The sequence below is a fragment of the Pteronotus mesoamericanus genome, unplaced genomic scaffold (genome assembly GCF_021234165.1).
Source record: "Pteronotus mesoamericanus isolate MK-2021 breed Mesoamerican mustached bat unplaced genomic scaffold, CSHL_Meso_final contig_37, whole genome shotgun sequence".
In the NCBI taxonomy this organism is placed as follows: domain Eukaryota; kingdom Metazoa; phylum Chordata; class Mammalia; order Chiroptera; family Mormoopidae; genus Pteronotus; species Pteronotus mesoamericanus.
Window position 1 is genome coordinate 3,318,534 of NW_026555144.1, and position 19,456 is coordinate 3,337,989.

At 38.9% G+C, this 19,456-nt stretch overlaps 3 pseudogenes; 2 read left to right on the forward strand and 1 right to left on the reverse strand.

The window, feature by feature from the left end:
* Positions 1-655: 655 nt before the first annotated feature.
* LOC129073253 (transcription factor BTF3 homolog 4-like) lies at positions 656-7,577 on the reverse strand (annotated as a pseudogene).
* A 117-nt stretch (positions 7,578-7,694) lies between these two features.
* Positions 7,695-8,845, forward strand: LOC129073254 (rho-related GTP-binding protein RhoQ-like; annotated as a pseudogene).
* Positions 8,846-15,348: 6,503 nt separating this feature from the next.
* LOC129073255 (regulator of microtubule dynamics protein 2-like) lies at positions 15,349-19,247 on the forward strand (annotated as a pseudogene).
* The last annotated feature ends 209 nt before the right edge of the window (positions 19,248-19,456 follow it).

The window sequence follows — 19,456 nt, forward strand, 5'->3', positions numbered from 1 at the left end:
CTCATCAAACCCTGTACTCATTGCATTTTGATAAGAAAAAAATATTCTAGAACAAATTAACTATGAGTGAGAAGTACCACTGTATCTCATGTTTATGGATCCAAAAGTCTAATATGCTTAAGATGGTGTGGTAGACAGAAAAATGGTCCCCCAAAATGGCCACATCCTAATACCCAGAGCCATATATATGCACATTACCTTACTTGGCAAAAGGCACTTGATAGATGTGATTAAGGTTAAGTACCTTTTTTTTTGTAAATATTTGTTTTATTTCTACTGGGGGAAAAAGGATAAATAGAAATATTTTCCAATTTTGTCTCCACTGTATATATATTTACCCACATGCATATTTAAACATACATATATCAAAAATATCCCAAACAAAAGAGAAAAAAAACAAGAATCGAAAATCAAAACATTCCCCAAACTGCATCAATACTTCATAACTGGATCAAAAGAACATATCCTGTAAGGAAGTGCAAAGTGCAAAATCAAATGACTAAAAAATGCTGAACAGACAGCATTATTAATGTACAAAATATTTATATTACTGAACTGGTAACAACTGGTGTTCTCCGTGTCTGTAAAACTTTGGAATTACATCACTAATTTGCTAAATATAGTCCATGCCAGCTTCCAAAACCCAGAAAAGATTTTAGTTAGCCTCATCATTTGATGCCTCATCAAAATTTTCCACAAGATCTGCAACATCCTCCTCCTCCTCATCAGTGTCTTCTGGTTTTGGTGCTTTGCTATCCTACACTTGCCAAGAAAAGTGTTCAGCTAACTACCTAAGATTGTTAAGATGCCAGCACCAAGCTGACTTAATATCCCAGGAAGAAGTTCTGTGATTGGTTTGGCTTCTGCATGACTGGTAATTGCAAAGATGTTAGCAAAAAGGGAAGCTTGGACTTTGGGATTTTTGAAATGAGTAACTGTTCCACATCCTTAATCATTAATCATGTTTACCTCTCCAAATACCAGCTATATTATTCACAGCCAGTTTTCTTTTAGAGAACTCTGAAATCTTCTGTTGTTGTTATTGTTATTGTTTTTGACATCAGCTGTAGCTGTTCTACATTCCCCATTCTTCTTTCTGTGAGTTGCATCCCTTATCCAGACCTGAGCCTGACGTTTTGCTAACTTTCCTTGATTAATGCTTTTGGTAAATTTGAAGCAGGAAGGGCCATCCAACATGAGCTAATGGCAAGAGCCAGGGTTAAGTACTCAAGGAGATGCAAGATGGAAGCAGAGTAGATGGAACCTACACTCACCTACTCCCAGGTGCAAACTGGAATTACAACTTAATTATAGAACAATCATCCTGAATAACCAACAGAAGACCAGCTGAAGAGAAGTCTCATAACCAAGGATTAGAGAAGCCACATTGAGACTCCTCCAAACAGGTTGTTGAGAGCTAGTCACAGGCAGAATCTTACAATGGCCTGCACTAGAGTCCTTCCCAAGAGATGCAGAACCAACACATTCAGTGGCAAGCTTTAGACATATCAGAGCAAGATCCAATAAGCTTCACAAGTGGCATATTCAAAGGGATATCTCAGCAGGCACAAAACTCTGCTGAGGTGAATTCTGCTTCATGTGGTCAGCACCTGAATAGCCGCTCACACTCAGTAAACAAGGTTGGGCCTCATGGTCAGCTAGCCTCAGGGTCAATCCCATGTACAAACAACCTAATAGCAATCAAGACTCAATTACAACAGGAGGGCCCAAATAATCCACACAAGGTATGTTCCTGGAGCACCCAGATCAGGTGATCAAGGAGACTGAACCATTGGACCCCACAGGACACTTACTTCATAAGGTCACCCCATGAAGACTGGGGATCATATCAGGTCTACCTAACACATGGACAAAAACAAAAAAAGCCAGCTAAATTGAAGAGACAAAGAAACAGGCCACAAATAAAAGAACAGGAGAAATGTCCAGAAAAAAGAGCTAACTGAAATGGAGGCAAGAAATTTATCAGATATAGATTATAAATAATGGTTGTAAGGATGATCAACAGCATGTAAAAGGACATGTAAACCATAAAAAAGAAATGAAAAAGACAATACCTGAAACAAAGACACTGGAAGGAATAAAAAATAGACTGAATGAAGCAGAGGGTCAAATCAGAAATTTGTAAGACAAGGTATTGACAAAAGACCCAATCAGAGCATCACAATGAAAAAAATAACTTTAAAAATTGAGGATCATTAAGGGACCTTTGAAATAACATGAAGCATAATATACACATCATACGGATACCAGAAGAAGAAGAGAGAGAGAGCATGGTATCAAGAATGTATTAGAAGAAACAATGAGAGAAAACTTCCCTAACCTGGGGAAGGAAAAAGAAACACTAGTCCAGGAGTCACTGGGAGTCCCAAGCAAGATAAACTTAAAGAGACCCACACCAAGACACATCATAATTAAAACGGCAAAGATTAAAGACAAAGAGAGATGCCATAGAGAAACAGTTAGCTACCTACAATGGAGCTCCCATAAAATGTCAGCTGATTTCTTTTTTTTTTTTGACTTTTTAAAGGTCAATTTATTTTGAAAGAATTTATAAGAATAACTTTACTATATTTTCAAGTAAGAATTTATATGTTTTCATGTTTAAAATGTTATTTTCAAGTAATTTCCATTTATATATAAAGAAAAATATAGCAATCAAAATGTATTTAGCATTGCACAGCATCATACACATGGCTCAGGTCTACGACAACAAGCAAGCACCCCTGTTACAGAAAAAACTGGGTCTGTCTCCTTTGATCTCAGAAGTTCTCCTGGAATTTACATAACAGAGCTTAGACATTATCAATAACCTAAGCCACATTTAAAACCCAGTATTCAAAATATAACATTAAACTGATTTCTTAACATTTCAGGCTGTAAGGGATTGGCATAAAATATTCAAAGGGATTAAATTCAAGGACCTACAACCAAGTCTACTTTAACTAACAAGGCTATCATTTAAAATTGACAGAGAAACAAAGAGCTACCCAGACAAGAAAAAGCTAAAGGACTTTGTATGACCAAACCAGTATTACAACAAACTTTACAGAGCCTACTTGAAGAAGGAGGAAGAGGAGGAGGGGGAGGAGGAGAAACAGGGGAACATAGTTAAAAGAATAAAATGGCAATAAATATGTACATATCAATAATCATTTTAAATATAAATGGCTTAAATGCTCTAATAAAAAGACATAGAGGAGCTGAATCAATAAGAAAAAAAGACCCATATATGCTATCTACAAGAAATCCACTTCCGGACTAAAGATACATACAGAATAAAAATAAAGGTATCGAAAAAGATATTTCATACAAAAGGAAAATTTAAAAAAGGCATAGGTAGCAATACCTATACCTGATAAAACAAACGTTAAAGGCTATAGTAAGAGACAAAGGACACTACATAATGATAAAGAGAACAATCTAATAAGAGGATATAACCCTTTTAAATATTTATGTACCCAACATATGTAAAGCAAATACATAAAGTAAATCTTGATGGACATAAAATATGTAAAGCACCTAAATATGTAAAGCAAACCTTGATGGACTTTTCTTTTTAAATTTTATTTTAATTTATTTTTTCAAATACCATTGTCTCTGCCAACCCCCCACCTCTTTCCCTTGCCCCTCCCTCCTTCCCTCCCTCAGCTCTTCCCCTTTGGTTTTGTCCATGAGTCCTTACTATATGTTCCTTGACTTTCCACTTCCCTTCCTTGTCCCTGCCTCCCCTCCCTCCTTCCCTCTTGTCTCTGTTGATTTCTTTTCCTTTCAGTGTTGCTGGTCTTATTTTCCTTGCATCTTTGTATTGGTTAGGTTCCACTTATAGGTTAGATCATATGGTATTTGTCTTTCGCCCCCTGGCTTATTTCGCTTAGCATGATGCTCTCCAGTTCCATCCATGCTGTCGCAAAGTTTAGTAGTTCTTGTTTTCTTTCTGCTGTGTAGTATTCCATTGTGTATATGTACCATAATTTTTTGATCCAATCATCTACAGACGGGAATTTAGGTTGCTTCCAACACTTGGCTATTGTAAATTGTGCTGCTATGAACATTGGGGTGCATAGGTTCTTTTGTATTGGTGTTTTGGTGTTCTTAGGGTATAGTCCCAGCAGGGAAATCACTGGATCAAAAGGCAGTTCCATTTTAAGCTTTTTGAGGAAATTCCACACTGCTTTGCACAGTGGCTGCACCAGTCTGCATTCCCACCAACAGTGGACTAGGGTTCCCTTTTCTCCACAGCCTCGCCAGCACCTGTTGTTTGTTGATCTGTTTATGATGGCCATTCTGATCTGTGTGAGGTGGTACCTCATGGTGGTTTTGATCTGCACTTCTCTGATGGCTAGTGATGCCGAGCATCCTTTGAAATGCCTCTGGGCCCTCTGTATCTCCTCCTTGGAAAAGCATCTGCCCAGGTCCTTTGCCCCTTTTTTGATTGGATTGTTTGTCTTCTTGGAGTGGAGTCAAGCGAGTTCTTTATATACCTTGGAGATCAAACCTCTATCTGATGTATCATTAGCGAATATATTTTCCCATATGGTTGGCTCCCTTTTCATTTTGCTGATGTTTTCTTTTGCCGTGCAGAAGCTTCTTATTTTGATGAGGTCCCACTTGTTTATTCTTTCCTTTATGTCCCTTGCTTTAGGAGACATATCAGTGAAAAAATTGCTGCGTGGTACTGGCACAATAACAGACCCATAGACCAGTGGAACAGAATAGAAAGCCCAGAAATAAGTCCAGGTCTCTATGGACATCTAATATTTGACAAAGGGGGCAGAAGCATAAAATGGAGCAATAATAGCCTCTTCAACAAATGGTGTTGGGAGAGCTGGACGGCTACATTCAAAAAATTGAAATTGGATCCTCAGCTGACACCATACACAAAAATAAGCTCAAGATGGATAAAAGACTTAAATATAAGTCGCAACACCATCAAAGTCCTAGAGGAGAACATTGGCAGGAAACTCTCAGATAAACCTTGATGGACTTAAAGGGAGATGTTGACAGTAATGCAATCATAGTAGAGGATTTTAACACCCCATTGACATAAATACATAGATCTTCTAGACAGAAAATGAACAAGGAAATGGTGGCTTTATATGACACACTAGATCAGATGGATATAATTGATATCTTCAGAGCATTTCAGCCTAAAGCAGCAGATTATACATTCTTTTCAAGTGCACATAAAACATTTTCTAGGATAGACCACATGTTAGGAAACAAAACAAGTCTCAAAAAATTTAAGAAGTTTGAAATCATATCAAGCATCTTCTTTGGCCAGAATGCTATGAAATTAGAAAACAATTACAAGGAAAAAAACTAAAAAATATACAAAGACATGGACACTAAATAACATGTTACTAAACAGTGAATGGGTTAACAATGAGATCAAGGAAGAAATCAAAAGATACCTTGAAACAGATGACAATGAGAACACAGCAAACCAAAATCGGTGGGACTCAGCAAAAGCAATCCTAAGTGTGAAATCCGCAGCATTATAGGTCTATGTCAAGAAACAAGAAAAAGCTCAAATAAACAATCTAACTTCATCTTAAAGAAGCTTGAAAAAGAACAATAAATAAAGCCCCAAATGAGTAGAAAGAAGGAAATCATAAAAATCAGAGCAGAAATAAACAAAATAGAGTCTAAAAAAAAACCAACACAAAACATCAATGAAACCAAGAGCTGGTTCTTTGAAAAGATAAACAAGATTGACAAACCTTTAACCAAACTCATCAAGAAACTCATCAACTCATCATGAGTGAGAACCCAAGTAAATAAAATCAGAAATAAAAGAGGAGAAATAAAAACTGACATCAAAGAAATTAAAAGCATTGCAAGAAAATATTACAAATATGTCATAAAATTGGACAATCTGGAAAAAATGGATAAATTCATAGGAACATACAATCTTCCAAAACTGAATCAGAAAGAATCAGAGAATCTGAGTGGAAAGACTACACCAAGTGAAATGAAAGCAGTAATCAATAAACTCCAAAAAGACGAATGTCCTGAACCAGATAGTTTCACATATGAATTTTACCAATCATTCAAAGAAGAACTAACAACACCTATCCTTTTCAAACAATTCCAAAGAACTCCATAGAAGGGAAGACTACCAAGCTCATTTTAAAAGGTCAGCATTAAACTAATTCCAAAATCAGATAAAGACACTATAAAGAAAGAAAAGGAACATGAATAGAGGACTCATGGGCACAGACAATGGGGGGGAGGTATTAACTGTGGGAGTTTGGGGGATGGGGTAGAGGAGAGCAATGGGAAAAAAGTGGAACAATGGTAACTGAACAAAAATTTAAAAAATTAGAAAAAAGGAAAATTATAGGCCAATATCCCTGATGAACATAGATCCTAAAATCCTCCACAAAACGTGAACAAACCAAATCCAGCAATACATTAAAAAGATCATACACCATGATCAAGTGGGATTAATTAAAGGGATGCAAGGTTGGTACAATACTGGCAAATCAATAAAGTGATACACCACATAAAATGAAAGTTAAAAAACATGTGATCATACAATTAGATGCAGAAAAAGTATTTGATAACACCTAGTACCCATTTATGATAAAAACTCTCAGCAAAGTAGGAATGGAGGGAACATATATCAATGTAATATAGACCATGTATGACAGATCCGCAGCCAACATCATACTGAATGGGCAAAAACAAATGCTTCACTTAAGATCGGGAACAAGAGAGGTATGTTCACTTTCACCTCTCATATTCAACACAGTACTGGAAGTCCTAGCCATAGCAATCAGACAAAAAGAAATAAATGGCATCTAAACTGGAAAGGAGGAAGTAAAACTCATCATTTACAGATGACATGATACTGTATGTTGAGAACGGTAAAGATTCTATCAGAAAACTACTAGAACTGATAAATGGTTTCAGTAAATAGCAGGATACACAATAAATTGCTAGAAATCAGTTTTATTTTTATACACCAATAATGGACAACGTAAAGGGGAACTAAGAAAACAATCCCATTCACAATTGCTTCAAAAAGAAAGTAATACCTAGGAATTAATTTAACCAAGGATGTACTTGGAAAATTATAAGACATTTAAGAAACAAATTGAAGATAGAAACGAGTGGAAGCATATACTGTCTTCATGTACAGGAAGAATTAACATCATTAAAATGTCTACACTACCAAAAATATCTAGGTTCAATGCAATTCCTATCAAGATACCAATGACATATTTCACAGAACTAAAACACATATTACAAAATTTTATATGGAACCACAAAAGATCCTGCATAGCCACAGCAATCTTGAGAAAGGACAAAGTTGGAGTTATCACACTACATTATATCAAACTATACTACAAGGCCATAGTTATCAAAATAGCATGGTAGTGGCATGGGTGCAGGAGGAAAGCTGCCTGACCACTCTCCTCTTTGCCTTCCCCAAAGTTGCCATCTCCCCAAGGCTGCACACTCTTATGACCCAGCAGATTTTCCCTGGAGGCCGGGCCAGGGAGAGGACACATGCACCAAGCATGGGGGTGGCACGCAAGCATGATGCCCATGGCCTAGGCAGGTAAATGTGCAGTGGCCTGGGAAGTTTCTGAAGCTGTGGCAACTGACCCCCCAAGGCAGGCTGTGGTTGAGCCTGGTGCCAGTTTTGGGGGTGGAGGGGAGGGACCATGCCTGGAGGCTGTCTGGCCACAGCACAGCTCATGGGCCAAGCACCCAGTGTGCTGATGCTAAAGTGTGTGGTGGATGTCAACTGGATGATGAGCAAGATGTGCCGACTTACAAGCTATGCCAATGACCCATTTCTGGAGGAGTACATGCTCAGTCTTAAACCACTACAGTCAGGTCACCTTAGGTAGCAAGTAGTACCTCCTGGGACTCTATAACACAGCTGGACAGAAAGCCTGATTGTCTGAGGCCTTTATCTTATCCAATAAGTGATGTCTTCTTATATGCTTCTCTGTGGTAAATCCAGCCTCATTTCAAAATGTGAAAGAGGAGTGGGTACCAGAACTTAAGGAATATGCACCAAATATACCGATTTTAATAGGAACTCAGATTGATTTCCAAGGTGACCCTAAAACTTTAGTAAGACTGAATGACATGAAAGAAAAATCTGTATGTGTAGAACAAGGACAGAAACTAACAAAAGAAATAGGAGCATGCTACTATGTGGATGGTCAGCTTCAACCAGAATGGATTGAAGTGAGGGAGGCTCTGTCCCGCAGAGTCTTCCCAGCCACCATGGATGAAGAAATAAATTGTACCAGACACAATTTGTCTGCCAGGAAAAGGGGGTGGCAATTCCCTCTAGTGGAGAATGCCCCAAGCCCTTCTCTGAAAATGGCTCTTATTGAGAGCGACATGTGCAGGGGTATACAGCATGCATGCAAAGCTTATCAAACCATATCAAAAGGCTATAGATATTTAGATCAGGGTCTGTCGGACATGTGGGTGCTGATGGGACTCAGGAAGTTTCTCCTTACTGTGAAGTCAAACACCTGGTTTTTCCTTATCAGGGCAGTGTGAAGAAACAGAGCAAGCTTCAGTAATTATATTGTATTCTTTAGACCAGATCTCCAGGGTACCTTCGGTGTCAGTATCGGGTCATGCCTGCCTCAAGCATTGCTAGTTTTCTAGTGGAAGCTTACAGGCCACTTTCAAGGCCTAGCTCACACGGGGCTACAGTTCCTGATACCACACAAAGTGGTCCCCAACATCGAAGACTGTTTTTGATGAGGCTATCATAGCCATTTTAACTCCAAAGAACCACACAGTAAAACAAAAAGGATCAAGATGTATAAAACTGTTGATTATGTGAGAAACATCTTCACTGGCCAAGGAAACTGCCCATTTCTCTCTAAGAAAGCTTATGAAATGTTAAAGCTACACCTAGACCTCTTAATAACACTGAAGCAGTTTAAAATGTGAAAGAAAAAAAAAAACCCTCTGTCCTCAGAATTCTATAAAATTCATTAAGAATGATTCTTAAAGATTCAAGAAGCAGCAAACAGCACCTGAAGCCACAATCTATTATAAATACTTTATTTCAACTAGAAGGTACAATCTCTTAGGGGTCTCAGTTTAAAGGGATACAATCACATCACGTAACTACATAAAAAAACAAAACAAAACAAAACAGTGCTGTAAATGGAACTTCCTCGCTTAGATCATATGCCTTTCTGCATTCTTCATGGAGTCTGCAAAAAATAAAACTTTGTTATAATATATTGTTCTTGCATGTAAATTGTTTTCAATTCTATTATATCCAGAATGGTGAAATGACAAGGCCAGCCATGTAGCAAAAGTTCGCTCAAAGTGTACAAGAGATCAGCAGGACATGCCAGAGGAGAGAATGTATGAAGTCAAAAGAGAAAAAATGCTTTATTATTGATTGAGCACAAGTTAAGGGTAACCTAAATATTTCCACACCGAAGTTTAATGTACTTTGTTAAAGAATGTCAAAAAATGTTATAAGGTCACAACTGCATCTATCATGAACACTAAAAGTGTACATGTTTTAGTTAATGTGCACTCAATTATAACAAGGCTTCTGGCAATTGCAAATATAGTTTGATGCTCCAAAAAAACCTTGAGAAACATGCTGAAAGTACAAATTAAAAATCTGAGTCAGACTTTGCCATAATCTTAGACTCAATTTAGCTCTCTGAAAATGGCAATTTTGTTTTTGAATTCCCGCATTGGCTTGTATATCAAATGAAATGAGAATGTGTATGATGATCAAACCACAAGAAACTTTAAATTGTATTAAAGGGAAAATACCTAGAATTTAAGCATGTTGCATGAAATTTATAAGAAAGCAGTTGTTTCCTTCACTGGTGTGCCTCACTGGATTGAGTGCCAGCCTGTGAACTGAAAGATTGCTGGTTAAACTCCCAGTCAGGGCACATGCCTGGGTTGCGGGCGAGGTCCTCGGTTGGGGGTATGCGAGAGGCAACTGGTCGTTCTCTTGCACATTGATGTTTCTCTCACCCAATAATGTTTCTCTCCCTCTTTTTCTCCCTCCCTTCCCCTCTCTCTGAAAATAAATAGAATCTTCTTTTGAAGAAAAGCAATTGCTTCCATTATAAAACCAATGTCACCTTTCAGATACAGACATTGGAACCATAGCACAAGTTACAGAAATACGTCTGTCAAAAACCTAGAGTGTAAGTTAAACAAAATACTGGCTTCCAGATAACCCATTTTTTCAGCCAAAGTGTAATATTTCACAATATTACACCAATCTAGAAGTAAATAATATTGCTTTATTTCATCCACAAGCAATATCCCTAGGTGAAAGATTTATTTTTCATATTATCTGTGAAGTTTTGGTATACTTGAACCATTTCTAGTCTTTTTCTGAGGGAACAGACAGTAGAACTATGTTGGAGGTGAACCATCTTAATTACTAGTTCTGTTACCTAATTAAGCTTCCTTGTTTGGTCTGCTGTGGATCTGCCTTATTCTAAATGCCATGCAACAGACAATAATGTTAGACAAAGTTTCAGTGTGAAGAAACCATTGCAGTACAGAGAGAAGCATAATCTAATCCATACATTTCCCTTCCCCCAAACTTTTCTACATTGGAAAATGCTCTTGCCTAAATTATGATTTTATGTCTTTGGTTAACTCCTATTTCCATGACTTGAGCTTATTGTCTATTGTCTTATGTCTATTGTACAGACTGGCTAATAGAACACTAAACATTTATACTTGAAAATGACTGCCTTAAATAGTTACAAATCTAGAATGGACTGTCTTCTATGCAAGTTTTGTAGAGATTTTTTAAAACATAAGCACCATCTTCCCCACTGAAGAGAACAATGTACTGGAGAACAGTAAGAGGATTTCTCTCTGAACTGGACAGTGGATGTCTTCTTTCTCCTAAGAAGTGGTGGTTGATATTAATTATCATGGCCTTATGTACATTCAAATGCAATCTTATGTAATGTTCTCATTTAATTTTGGTTTGCTATTTTTAGATAGAATTAAAAGCAATTGTATAAATCAACTCATATATTAGCTAAGTTGTCTAACACAATATAAAATAATAAAGTATTATACATTTCAAATGTGTTGTTGGGGATTTTATGGGAATTTATTTTTTCTCAAATTCACATCTCTGAAATCCTCCACACTTGGTTTTACTAGCCAATGAAAGATAAAATCTACAATTTGTCCAATCTAAGAGAAATGGACTAGGAATCTGGAAATACAGCTTTGGTATCACCTGTTTCATGAATGGGCCTCAGTTTCCTCATCTATAAATATGGAAGATAGAACACATGATTTCCAATATCACTCCCGTATACCAACTCCTGTGATTCTCTTCTTTTTCACAGTAATCATATTTGGACATTACATTTTCAGTTTCACATTCTTAAGATGGTAAAAAATCTGTTCATAGATTATTAGAACTCTAAGCAATGATTGCATCATCTGAACCTGAGGTGCTTTAGGTGTTATATTGACCTGGATGGGATTTGGAGTTTTCCATTGTTTATTAAGAATTTTTTGATTGCTTTGGTTCTTCAGTATTTCTATTTTTTTTCAGTCACTGCATTTATTTTTTTTATCTTCTATAAAATTAACATTATTTTATTTTATTTTTTAAATTTATTTATTTTTTCAAATACTTCTGTCTGCACCTAAGTCCCACAACTTTCCCCTGCCTCCCTCCCCCCTCTCCCTCCCTCAATCCTTCCCCATTTTGGGTTTGTCCATGAGTCCTTGCTATATGTTCCTTGACTTGACTCTTCCCTTCCTTTTCCCTGCCCACCCCTCCCTCCTTCCCTCTTGTCCCTCTTGGTTTATTTTCTTTTTTATTTTCAGTGTTGCTGGTCATATTTTCCTTGCGTCTTTGTTTTGTTGGTTAGGTTCCGATTATAGGTGAGATCATATGGTATTTGTCTTTCGCCCCCTGGCTTATTTCGCTTAGCATAATGCTATCTAGTTCCATCCATGTTGTCGTGAAATGTAGTAGTTCTTTTTTCTTTCTTCTGCGTAGTATTCCATTGTGTAAATGTACCATAATTTTTGATACAATCATCTACTGATGGGAATTTAGGTCTTTCCTGTAACTTTAACTAAAACCCAAAGATTTGTTTTCTATTCATATGTAGATAGTAGAAAATTGTCTTATTTTCAGAAACATGTCTTCATTAAAGGTTTAGGTCTCAAGAGAAACTCAGACTAGTCACTGAAACAGCTAGTTCAAAGTAGTGAAATATCTGGAAAAGAAAATATTTGAAAAATATCTTATTGACATGAATTTGTGAGTGCAAACACACTGCTTCAATAAGGTCATATATGAATAAACTTAAACTTATAGTTTAAATATATAATCAGTTCTGACGGGGGTTTTTTGCTTTCATTAATTAATTTATTTTTAAAATACATTTGTTTCCGCCTTCTACCAACCACTTTTCCCTCCCCCACTGCCCCCCTCCCTCCCTCAATCTTTCCCCAGTCCGGGTTTGTCCATGAGTCCTTGCTATATGTTCCCTGACTTGCCCCTTCTCTTCCTTTTCCCCAGCCCACCCCTCCTCCCGTCCCTCTTGTCTCTGTTGGTATCTTTTTTTTTGTTTCAGTGTTGCTGGTCTTATTTTCCTGGCATCTTTGTTTTGTTGGTTAGGTTCTGCTTATAGGTGAGATCATATGGTATTTGTCTTTTGGCCCCTGGCTTATTTTGCTCAGCATAATGCTCTTGAGTTCCATCCATGCTGTTGTGAAGAGTAGTTCTTTTTTTCCTACTGCTGTGTAGTATTCCATTGTGTAAAAGTATCATCATTTTTTGATCCAGTCATCTACTGATGGGCATTTAGGCTGCTTCCAGCACTTGGCTATTGTCAATTGTGCTGCTATGAACATTGGGGTGCATAGGTTCTATGGAATTGGCGTTTTGGGACTCTTAGGGTATAGTCCCAGCAGGGGAATCACTGGATCAAAAGGCAGTTCCACTTTCAGCTTTTTGAGGAAATTCCACCCTGCTTTCCACAATGGCTGCACCAGTCTGCATTCCCACCAACAGTGTACTACTGTTCCCTTTTCTCCACAGCCTCGCCAGCACCTGTTGTTTGTGGATCTCTTTATGATGGCGATTCTGATCTGTGTGAGGTGGTATCTCATTGTGGTTTTGACCTCTATTTCTCTGATGGCTAGTGATGTTGAGCATCATTTCAAACGTATCTGGGCCCTCTGTATCTCCTCCTTGGAAAAGCGTCTGCCCAGGATCTTTGCCTGATTTTTGATTGGATCATTTGTCTTCTTGAAGTAGAATCGAGTGAGTTCTTTATAAATTTTGGAGATCAAGACTCTATCTGATGTATCATTAGCAAATATATTTTCCCATACAATTGGCTCCCTTTTCATTTTGCTAGTGATTTCTTTAGCCGTGCAGAAGCTTCTTATTTTGATGAGGTCCCACTTGCTTATTCTTTCCTTTATGTCCCTTGCTTTAGGAGACATATTGGTGAAAAAATTGCTGTGTGGGATATCTGAGAGTTTCCTGCCCATGTTCTCCTCTAGGACTTTTATGGTGTTGGGACTTATATTTAAGTCTTTTATCCATCTTGAGTTTATTTCTGTGTATGGTGTCAGCTTGCTACCCATGCTTTCTTCTCTTGCCCATTTGCTTGGAATATGTTTTCCATCCCTTTACTTTAAATCTGTGTAGGTCTTTTGTTCTGAGGTAAGTCTCTGGCAGGCAGCATATGTGTGGGTTCTGTTTCTTATCCATTCAACTATCCTGTGTTTTGATTGGGGCATTTAGTCCATTTACATTGAGAGTTATTACTAATAAAAACTTATTCATTTTTTCTCTTTGTACCTGTGTTTTTCTCTTTCTCACTCTTTTCCTTCATCTTCTTAAACCAGTCCCTTTAGCATATCTTGTAGTGCTCGTTTGGTGGAGAGGTATTCTTTTAAAGTTCTTTTGTCTGGGAAACTCCGTATTTCCCCTTGTATTTTAATTGAGAGCCTTGCTGGGTAGAGCAGCCTTGGTTGTAGGCCTCTGCTTTTCATAACTTGAAATATTTGTTGCCATTCCCTTCTGGCTTGTAGTGTTTCTGTTGAGAAGTCAGCTCCTAGCCGTTATTGGGGCCCCCTTGTATGTTACTTTCTCCTTCTCCCTTGCTGCCTTTAGGATTCTTTCTTTTTCTTTGATATTTACCATTTTAATGATGATGGGTCTTGGAGTGGGTCTCCTTGGGTTCCTCTTGAAAGGGGCCCTCTGTGCTTCCTGGACCCATGTGACTTTTTCTCTCCTTAAATTGGGGAAGTTTTCCATCATTACTTTTTCAAAGAGGTGCTCCTCTTCTCCTTCTGGTATCCCTATTCTGGAGATATTATTGCGTTTCAGGTTTTCCTGCATTTCCTTAAATGCCTCTTCATTCTTTTTTAGTCTTTTTTTCTTTTTTTTTGTTTTTCTCTGGGATCTTCTTTCTACCTTATCCTCCATCTCACTGATTCGATCCTTGGCTTCATCTGGCCTACTTTGGATTCCTTCTACTGTGGTCTTCAATTCAGAAATGGTGTTCTTCATATCCTCTTGTTTCTTCCTGATAGTTTTTATGTTCTTTCTCAGGTTGATATAGTTTGCTGTAAGATCCTGATAGTTTCTCTGCAGTTTCTCAGAGTTATCTTTGAGTTGGCTGAGCTCATTGAGCTTCCTTAGAGCCATTGTTTTGAATTCAGTATCTGATAGTTCACTTTCCTGTATTTCCTTTAGCTCTCTCTGTGGGGATTCCTCCTTTCCCCTCATTTGGGGGGAACTTCTTTTTCTTCCCATATTTGTGAGAGTCTATTATTTATTTATTTTTTTGCTTCTGCTTCAATTGATCCATGTAGATTTCCTGACTTTGTGGATTATACTTCTATGGTGTTAGTTGGGTCGTTTTATTTATTTATTTATTTTTCTTTTCTTTTCTTTCTGGGTCTGCCTCTGATGGTGTCAGTTGTTGACCCTATCTGACCTTGGGCCATTTGTTTGAGACTTACAGGAACATACTGTCTATGTCTGTCTCCTGTGACTGTCAGTCTAGTCACTCTGACCTCATCTGTGAGGCTTATGCACCACAGGGCAGAGCAGTGCCTTCTGATGGTGGGATTATTGTGCTCTTATAGGCTGCTGTCACTCAGGGGATTAGTTCACCTGAGCAAAATGTAGATCCTGTTCTGGGGAAGAGTCGACACCGGGACTCCCCAGTGCCTCTGTCTCCAGTCTCTCCTTGAGGGTGTCTGGGCAGCTCTGTGACCCCATAAACCAGGGATCCACTATTTCTGTGGACCGCTTTGCACTCGCCACCCAAGCGGGTGCCGGTCATGTGTGCCCTCACCGGTCCGTTCGTGCCCTCTCTGGCAAGTGCAGGCACCAGTCCGCGCACTCCGTCGAAGTCCCCGTGGACGCCGGTCCTTTCATGCCCTTGCCGGCCCCGTGTATGCCAGCCTGCCCAAGACCTCACTGGCCCACATGCTTGCGAATACACACAACCCCTCGTGGGCCACTGGTGTGTGCTTCCCTGCACTGGGTGATGATTGGACATCTATTGTGTGCTTTTCCGCTTTTGGCTCTTTGGGGGCATGGCTTGCCTGTGCAAAATGGAGACTAGGAAATGGGGATGGAGTTGGGACTCCCCAGTTCCTCCTCCCATTCTTTCCTTAACACCTCTGTCTCCAGTCTCTCCTCAAGGGTCTCTATCCAGCTGTGTGTCCCCTTTGGCCAGGGATCCTCTATTTCTTCTAGCCAGTCTGCACTCGTCCCCCAGCTCACATGTGTACAAGCTGTGTGCGAAGCACACAAAAGGCAGGTTTATTAATTCACTTATGCCTCAGTGAGATGGTAGCTGCAGAGTGGGAGGTGAGTTATCACCGGTGCTCCGCTGGCCACAGTCTCTGTTCTCTTCACAAAGCTTTCCTCACCAATCTTTCCTCGGGCATCAGCCCACTCTGCTGCCACCTCTACCCAGAGATCAAGGAAGGTGGCTGCCACTGCAAATTTTTGTGTTGGCCCTTTAAATGTCTCTTTGTATCTCCAGCTGCCTGTCTCTGGCAGAGAGCACCCCTAAACTTTTCAGGGTTGCATTTTGTGTGTGTGTTTTCCTGGTTTCAGATGCTGTAGTCTAGGGGTCCTGTTTATGATTCAGACCCTGTTCTTCTCAGGGGGATCCAACTGGCCATTTCAATGTCTGTCTGGTACTGGTGCCTATGGGCGCCCAGCCCACCCTCTGAAGCCTTCACCCCAGGTCTCATCCATTCAAATGTGTGAAAGGTGATTCCTCTGTCCGCAGCTCCAAGGCTCCTCTCTCTGTATCATTCCATTGTTTTCCAGGTGATTTCTCCACTATTTAGTCACAATTCCAGTTTGGTCTTGGTAGGAGGTCCACGTGACTCCCATTCACTCCTCCGCCATCATTTCTCCTCCTGAAGTTCTTAAAAGTAATTTTAGAGGTACCCTGAAATCTTACTTAATACTTTGCTAACTTATACCCACAGTCTATCTCTAAAGGTACATTTTAGGTTGCCCCACTTTGAAATATCATATTTCCAACAAGTAGAACCAGCATTATAGTTTTATTGTGAGCTATCTTAGTTACTTTAGACATTGCTCCCATTTGATTTTTAATTATTAATTTTTAGTTATTTTTTAAAACATGTTTATTAGTTTCCTCAATTTTTCCCCCTTTGCCCTCCTCCACCCATCCCACCCTGCCCCCTGCTCCCACAATCAAGTCCCACTCTGTTGTCCATGTCCATGGGTCATTCATACATGTTCTTTGTTTTGTCCCTTCTCCTTCTTTCCACCCTTGTCCTCCTTCCCCATCCCCTCGGGTCACCTTCAGTCTGTTCCATGTTTCCATGCCTGCAGTTTATTTTGTTGAATAGATTCCACATACAGGTGAGATCATATAATGTTTGTCTTTCACCGACTGGCTTATTTCACTTAGCATAATATTCTCCTGTTCCATCCATGTTGTCACAAAGAATAGGAGTTCCTTCTTTCTTATTTTTTTATAAATGCAGATTGATGTTGTTTATTTTCTTAAATGTCAAGATCCATTATAAAATAAAAAAAAAATTTACATCCATTATACAGTTGCAGCAAATAAAACAATATTACACCAAAACAGAAATAATCAAGTAGATCAATGAAATAAAATAAATATTCTAAAAATAAACCTAGATATCAACCTAACAATGTAATATATGATTAAATTGATATTTCAAATCAAAGGGGAAAATATGCCTTATTCAACAAATAAGGTGCATGGACCAGTATTGCTTGTAATAAAACAAATAGAGAGCATTATTTCACATGTATAATACAAGAAATGTTCAGGTGAGTTAAAAATCAATATGTAAAATCTAAGGAGTTTTAGGAGAAAAAGCAAAATATTTTTCTTACCCTGAAGTAGCATATTCAAACCCAGAAGCTATAAAGTAGCTTCTTACTTCCAGGAGTCCCTCCTGAGGGCGGGGTTATTGGATGCTCTCACTCTGCTGATGCTCACGGGATTGGTCTGCCTGAACTGTATGGCTGCTGTAGTATGGGGGAGGAGTCAGCACCAGGAGTCCACCAGCTACTCTCTCCTTTCTCTCTCCAAAGCCTTTGTCTCCAGTCTCTCCTCAGGTGTCTGTAGACCACTCTGTGCCCCCTTTAGCCAGGGATCTACTCTCTCTGGCTGCCACTCTGTACTCAGCAGGGCCAAGTCCCTCCTGGGGGCGGGGCTATTGTGTCCTCTAATGCTGTTGCTGCTCCGGAGAGTCATCTTCCTGAGCAAGATGGCTGCTGCTGTATGGGGAAGAAGTCAGCACTGGGATCCCACCAGCTACTTCTCAGTTGTCTCCCCAAAGCCTCCTTCCCCAGCCTCTCCCCAGGCGTCTCCAGCCCACTCTGCCCCTGCCTTTGGCAGAGCCCAGGGTATGTGGCTGCAAATAAAAATTTATATGTTGGCCCTTTAAATGGCTTTGTGCGTCTCCATCAGCCTGTCTTTTGTGGAGAGCAACCCTGAAGCTTTTTGCAGCTGGCTGTTATCTGTGCACTTTTGGGGGCTCTGGTGTTGTAGGCTGGAGAACCTCGCTCACGGTTTAGACTCCACTCATCTCAGTGGGATTCAACTGTCTGTTTCAATATCCTTCTGGTGCTGCCACCCCTATGCATCCTGCCTACCTTCTCCAGTCTCTACTTCACTCCTTACCAGTTAGGTTGTTCTAAAGGCAATTCGTCTATTTCTCTGAAGTTGTAAGGCTCCTCTCTTGCTATTGTTCAGCTGTTTGTTCCAGGGGATTTCTCCACAATTTAGTTGTAATTCCAGCTGGTCCTGGGAGGTGGTCAGTGTGACTCCCACTCCCTCCTCTGCCAACTTGATTCTTAATTGTTAATTTTTAAGTACAAAATTAAATACTGATAATTTGATTCTCACTTTTTAAGTGATTGTTACTTTAAAAGCATCCCAACTGAGCTTGCCACAGTTCAAAGTTCAGGAGCAAGTAATAGTTCAATCGAAGTGGAAAGTGAAAGAGCGTACATTACAGCTAATACTGACACAGAAGATTAGAGTTTCCCAGTCTCTAAAGCACTTCACACACATACTGAGGAATTAAATTTAGATGTCCTTCTTTAGAAGGCAGATAACTTATGTATGAACAAGTCCAGCAAGATTGAGAGTTTTCAACTACTTTGAACCCACAAAGAAAAGTTTAGAGATGAAATAGTTTATTTGTCAGTTTCTTATGCTTATGGAGACATGTATGAGCTATCTACAAATACACAAGAAAAGAAATATTGTGCTAATATTGGAAATACATTAGGTGAAGAAGCTATAACCAGAACACCCATGAATGGACATTGTCATCTGAGTTATACAGATAAAACAATCCAATTTTTACCTGAAGAATACTTTCTGTGTTGTCTCAAGGGAAGATACTGTTACACTATCTCAAAGCTGAGCTGGATTAAGAGAAAATTGGCTGTTACTCTGTTTGGAAAAATACCATCCTCAACTGTACAAGAAGCTTTAAAAAATTTACTTAAGGTTGAAGATCTGCACCCTGGTGTTTCTAAGTGCAATTACATGTTCATTGCCAAATGTTGTATTGATCTGAAGCAAACAGAAGATGCTATGAAGTTCTGTAATCTAGCAATGCTGCTTCCTTGTATTACCAGAGAGGATAAAGATGCAGAGGATGAGGTGAAAAAAATAAACACTACCATGAATAGGTAAATACAATAACTTACTTTTCACCAAATCAGATGTAGTATACTAAATTATAAACTTATTAAAGTTGTGATTTTTATTATCCTTTTTTGGCTGTAAGGATAATGTGCTCAGATTTGAAGGTAAAACCTCATTTATGCAGAGTGCATTCACTAGTAGCACTATAAAACTAATTTTGCTATTTGGAAAAATCTATTTCCTATAATGTCAGTACA